The 6,101-nt window shown below is 49.6% G+C and overlaps 1 long non-coding RNA gene across 1 annotated transcript; it reads left to right on the top strand.

Annotated features, from left to right (window-relative positions):
* Positions 1-523: 523 nt before the first annotated feature.
* Positions 524-4,825, top strand: LOC100591925. Its single transcript, XR_004031747.1, has 3 exons — positions 524-1,462; positions 1,822-1,922; positions 4,188-4,825. It is a non-coding gene; the product is annotated as an uncharacterized LOC100591925 (long non-coding RNA).
* The last annotated feature ends 1,276 nt before the right edge of the window (positions 4,826-6,101 follow it).

A 6,101-nucleotide genomic window follows, 5' to 3' on the forward strand; every position in this document is an offset into this window, starting at 1 on the left:
GGTGCGGTGCGGGAGAGGCACCCGCCGCCCGCCGCCCCCTTCCCTCGGATGTTAGAGGCAAGTTGTTCGTGTGAACTCGAGCGAACGACTGGAGGTTGGCTGTTGTAGGTTCACTCCTTCAGGATGTGGGTTTCAGGGGGCGTTTTGATGTGATTTAATTTCGACCGTGAAAACAATTGCTAGGGGCTGGCTGGATTGCTGTTGGTTTTTCCCCTCCTGGTGGCTTTGCTTGGTTTGGGTTTAGTTTGGGAACAAACTTGTTTTATATCAACACTTCCTCCTACATCGGGCGCCGTCGCCTCAACTGCGCGTGGGGGGCGAGGCGCCCACCCCGCACAAGAACAGAGGAGCGGGGCAGAAGAGACGGCCTCGCTGCCCACGGGGTAAGCGGAGCCCAGCCCCGCTCGGGAGCGGGCAGGAGAGCCAGGGCAGTGACCCCCACTCACACCAGAAAGCCCCTCCCCCCGGCGATTTTGCTGCCAACTCGACTCAGCTACAGACAGTCCAGTGAGTCCTTAATTACAAGGACGAGAGAAAAGCACGGTGCCCCTCGGGTCCTCTCCGCCCCCTCGGTCCTAACCCCCGCCCAGGCTCCGGGTCTTCCCCTTTGTGTGGCCTGGACTCTCTCCCAGCTACAACTTTGCTGGGATCCCAAAGGAAGGAGGTGGCGGGGCCTACGGAAGAGGATACTCAGGAGCCAGGGAGAAGGGCTAGAAAATAATAATATGACTCCAGAGGCGGAACCCCGACCCCCTCTATTTCCCACCCCGGCTTCACCCGGAGAGGAAAGCTGTGGGCATCTTCAGTTTAACGGACTTCGCGGAAAAGGAGAGAAGGGGGGGCGAGGGAAATGGCAGTTTGTGTCCCAGGGGTTCTTCCCCTTCTTCTTGCCGCCTCCTAAAGACAAACAAACTCAACCCCCCACCCTCCGGGGTATCAGGGAACTCGTGAGACCGTGAAAAAGTCGTTCCCAAATCCGGCCGCCTGCGGACGTCGGACTTCCGCGGGGCCGGCGCCCGTTGGCGTCTACAGCTCGGCGCAGCCTCGCGGGGCTCCAGCGAGCGGGGTCCGCCACCCCACGCGCCCTCCTGCGGCTTTCCCAGCGCTGGGCCAGTGCAGGCCGAGCCCTGCGTCCCTGCCTCGCTGGGTGGGGGTCCGGGGCGCGGCTGTCCGGAGGGCCGCTTCCTCCCGCGGCCCGCGGGTAAGGGGTGCATCCCACCCCGCTCTGCAGGCCGCCCCTCTGCCAGCTGGGAGGCGAGGGCACACGTCCTAAGGCTGCCCAAGGGGGAGAGGAATCGCGCCGGTAGGAGAGCGCACGGGAACCAGGAACGCAAGGCGGGCACAAGGAAGCCGAAGGAGCCAGACAGGGCCCGGCCACGCGCCCCCGTCGCTCGGCTGCGCTCCGCGACGGGAACCCAAGCTCCCAAGCACGGGGAATGCCTAGAACGGAGCTGGAATGAAGGTGGGAGCTGGAGTCATTTTGCAGGCCACAGGACTGCTCATTTCGTGGGCAGGACGTGACATTCTTGTCCCTCTTTTCTGAAAAACTTTTCTCAGGCGCCTGAACTTGGCATGGGGACCGGCTTTGGAAGGCCGGCGGGTAGCACGGCCGCGGCGTCCAGCCCTTCGCCCTCCTCGCCCCGGCCCTCCGTGTCCCTCGGCCCGCCCCCCCGGTCGGGGACGCGCGCGGAAAGGCCGCGCGCGCGCACGAGCCGCGCCTTATATCGGCTGAGGGCGGCGCCTGCGCAGGGCCCGGCGCGGCGGCGCGGCCTTTGAAGTCGCGGCGGCTGCCGCTTTCATCCTTTCTTTTTTCCCTCGCAGGCCCCTTTGTGTGACTAAATTTGGCAAGAATATGGATCTGAGCCAGTCTTTCCACGTGTGCTCCCAGCTCCCAGCTGAGAAGGCCAAGGGTTCTCTTCCGGGTAAGGAGACAGGGAGAAAGATCAAAGAGTTTGGGGAGCTGGATCTGAAATGTGAATTGAAAATAAAAATCAAGCCTGGACACATTTCAGTTTCTAAAGCAAAACCAACCCTCAGCAGAGGCCGGCTCTCTATATAGCTCTCTTTCTTTCTCTCTCTGCTCCCTTTGACTCTTTTCTGTGACCATTCTTGAGCACATGGTATAAAATAAAGAGAACATAGGGAAACAGTTTCTCTATATTTCGTTTTGGAGTAATTTTATTAGGGAAAATATCTTGTTCATAATTACCGGTATGTGAAGCCGAATTTCCTCAGCCGTAAATATTGTCTTATTTCAGCATGCTTCGCACTTTCTTCTGCGGCCATATTTGGGAAGAGACACAACACGTGTGGATATGTTCGTTGTGTATAGTGGTCCTGTTTTTCTACACATGATATGGTGCACCGTGTAGTTTTCTTTCACAGAAGTTAGATTCTGGAAAACCAATGTTAATATTTTTATCAAAGTACTTACTGTCACAGTTGATCCCTATGATTTGAAACCCTCGCGTCGATAGACTGCAGAGATCTTTTCCTATAGGCCACTAACCAGTCAGAAACCTTTGTGTTTTTATGGTTAAAAAACTGTAGGTCCCTTCACTTCTGTTGTTATGGAAGTAACTAAAATAAAGAGACAGCTTTGAAATACTGTGATACGAAGAATCAGAAATCCTGGGTTGGAGATGGGCCCTGCCACTCCTTCTCATGCCATTGGTAACCTTAGGCAAGCCATTTAACCTCTCCCAGAGTCTGTTTCCTCTCTGAAAAAGTGGATATAATAATACCATACTATTAAGTGAGATAATGCATGTGAAAGTATGTACAAATGTAAGATATTATTAGTCCATGAAGCAAAGACGATCCTTTTAAGGGGACCCGTTAAGTTGCAAAACCAAAAACTTCTGAAGCTCTAGAAACCCTTACCACAGGAGCAAATGGGGACAGTGTTACACTCTCACGTCCATGCTGTGGACCATCTCCACGCCTCCATCAGTTGTGTTACAAAGGCCACCAAAATCATTGAAGCGGTTTTTACCCCCCCCAAGTGAGTGTGATGAGAGAACATTTTAAGAACAGGGTGAATATGCCTTAACTCGTGTTTATGTTGGGCTCTTAACGAATTCATAAATGAATGAAGAAAATAACACTGAAAACAATATCTTTTTGTGGGACATTTAACACACATTACAGCAGCTCTGAAAACAGTCTTAGTATAATGGCTTGAGAAAGCAGTAATGTTTATGTGGATAAAATACCCCCAACAACAGTTGTAAGGACTCACAGGTGGGGAGAGTGACTAGAAAGGTATATATGAGTTGTTTCTTGGGACTGTGTAAGTGCCACAAAAATCTGTGTTTTAGAATAGACTGTGATTATGTATCCCAGACAGAAGTATCTCAAGTTTACAATGCAGTAGAGATTATTGCTAGGGCTGGCTGGGAAGTCACAGGAGTACCACAGGTGTAGTACATAGGGCATTTAGCTGAATGTACTTCAGTGTGATCCTTTCTAACCTAAGGTAACCCCACCAAGGGAGCCATTTCCTGGGCTCATTGGGAGCCATTTTCCAATATGAGCTTTTCAGTGTGACCTGTGTACAAAGTTACAAAAGCAGCAGGGCTGGGAGGTGGGTGGGGTTCCAGGGTTCCTAGGTCCCTTTGGCATGGCCCAAGGCTGCCCAGGGTGCAGACTCCTCCTGAGATGCTCCATCTCCTTCAGCTGCCTCCTGCCAGCAGCAACCCTCAGCCTTTGCCAATTGTATGGAAGGGACTCTATAGGAATTTTAATTGGCACTTAGAAAGCACCTTCTATTTTCTTTTCTTTTTTTTTTTTTTTTGAGACAGAGTCTCGCTTTGTCACCCAGGCTGGAGTGCAGTGGCACGATTTCGGCTCACTGCAACCACCACCTTCCAGGTTCAAGTGATTCTCCTGCCTCAGCCTCCCAAGTAGCTGGGATTATAGGCACTTGCCACCATGCCTGGCTAATTTTTGTATTTTTAGTAGAGATGGGGTTTCGCCGTATTGGCCAGGCTGGTCTCAAACTCCTGACCTCAGGTGATCCGCCCGCCTCGGCCTCCCAAAGTGCTGGGATTACAGGCGTGAGCCACTGCGCCCGCCCAAGCACCTTCTATTTTCAATGTACCTTTCCCCAAATGTCCTAAATTAAAAGTGGATGCTGATCAAGTTCACTGGTCAACTTCAATTCTTCCTTTCTCTTTTCTTTACAGATGCAGCCTTTTTGAAATTTATTCTTGACCAAAACAGGAACATAGATCAAGGATTCTATCTTGCTTTTGGGGGGCAATGGAGAGACCCTGAAAACACTTAAGGAAAACCTGGGGCCTTCTATAAGAAAATAAACTCGCTGAAAGGGGAGGCATGGCCAAGGAATTTACTTATTTTTATAAATCTCTTTCCTGGGTGGATGTAGTAATGGATGTGTTTCTTGAATTGTGGTAAATGTACCTCATAAAATGGATGGACTGGGGCTGTATTCTCAGGCTTCCTGGGCTCTGTTGGCATTGGGCAAGCACGTAATGCCTGGTTTGAGGCTAGAAGCCAAAGCCACAACCTTCTTGCAGTACCAACTGAGCCATAGGGAGATTAATGCAGAACAAGGTCATTAGTCTCATTGTTTATCCAGTTACTAGCCGCATAGATTTGTGTAAATTTCAGCTACAGTGGTTGCAGCCTGCCTTTGATGTGTGTAATCTGTACATTTTAGTGCTCCAGGAAAGTGCCTGATTGACAAGATCTACATCCAGTGCCCAGAAAACACATCCTACAAAGGCACAGTGAAATATGGAGTTGAACAATTTTCTAGTGAGTTCCATCAAAGTATATAAACCAACCCAGAGCATCAGGATTGAGCCTCCTTTTTCTCATGACATGACTTTTGAGTGTCCTTGGGAATGGTTTGTATTTGTTTTCATTTGAAACTGGGTAACTGCTTTAAATCCTTATTTACCTCTCAGAGGAAGAACTTGGCCTGTATGACATTTGACCTTGAGGATGCTTTCTGTTTTAAAGCACTTCTGTCCATAAAAACAGACTCCTTGAGTGAGGTTACCTGTACTCATATATACATTTATCCAAGACACAGCCAATTTCTAGTTCCTTCCTTAGCTTTGTCTTGCTTGTATGGCTACGCTTAAACTCAGAATTAACAATGATGGGAGTGAATTCAGATGGTAGAGAGAGCCAGTGCAAATAGTTTAGGCTGCAAAATTGTCACCTGGCTCCACCAAACACTTTTCTTTGGCAAAAATAAAGCTAATTTGCCTTATCTGAATGTGACTTAAAGGTCCTGCAGTCCCGCTCTGCCAATTAACAGATCTCAAGTCCACTTCCCTTAGGTTAAATTGGCAGAAAGCAAAGGACAGAGATAAACTACTATCCTATGAGGTTAGACGGTAATTTTTGACTGCCAGTTCTGATAACCACAGACTGCCAAATATATTTTGAGATTCATTTGAATTACTGAGATATTTGATTTTTGCAGTTCAAATTACTAGGATAATTTTTACATTGTTTTGCTTTGTATCTCACAGTGGCTGAGTAAGACAGACCTTGTTGAAGCTCTTGCTCTCTCACTGTTAGCCCTCGCTGTCCTGCACCTTTGCAGTTGCCTCCTAACGAGTCTCTGGCTTTCATTCTTTTTTTTTTTTTTTCCGAGACAGTCTCCCACTGTCGCCCAGGCTGGAGTGCAGTGGTGTGAACTCGGCTCACTGTAACCTCTGCCTCCCAGGTTCAAGTGATTCTCGTGCCTCAGCCTCCCAAGTAGTTGGGACTACAGGTGTGCACCACCACACTTGGCTTTTTGTATTTTTAGTAGAAATGGGGTTTTGTGTTGGCCAGGCTGGTCTTGAACTCCTGACCTCAAGCAATCCACCCACCTTGACCTCTCAAAGTGCTCTGGCGTCCATTCTTGCTAAGTTCCATGCATGCCCCACAATAGTCTGTGCCTCATAGAGCAGCCAAAGTCATCCTTTAACATTTCCTACTTGTGGCTTCCAAGTCCCTATGTGAGCTGTTTCCTGGCTTCCTCTTGCTCACTGCTCTCTAGCACCACTGGCTCTCCAGCTCTTCCTTCAGAGTGCAAAGCACATGCATGCACATGTATACACACACACACACACACA

This window comes from Nomascus leucogenys, chromosome 9, assembly GCF_006542625.1.
Source record: "Nomascus leucogenys isolate Asia chromosome 9, Asia_NLE_v1, whole genome shotgun sequence".
Lineage (NCBI taxonomy): Eukaryota > Metazoa > Chordata > Mammalia > Primates > Hylobatidae > Nomascus > Nomascus leucogenys.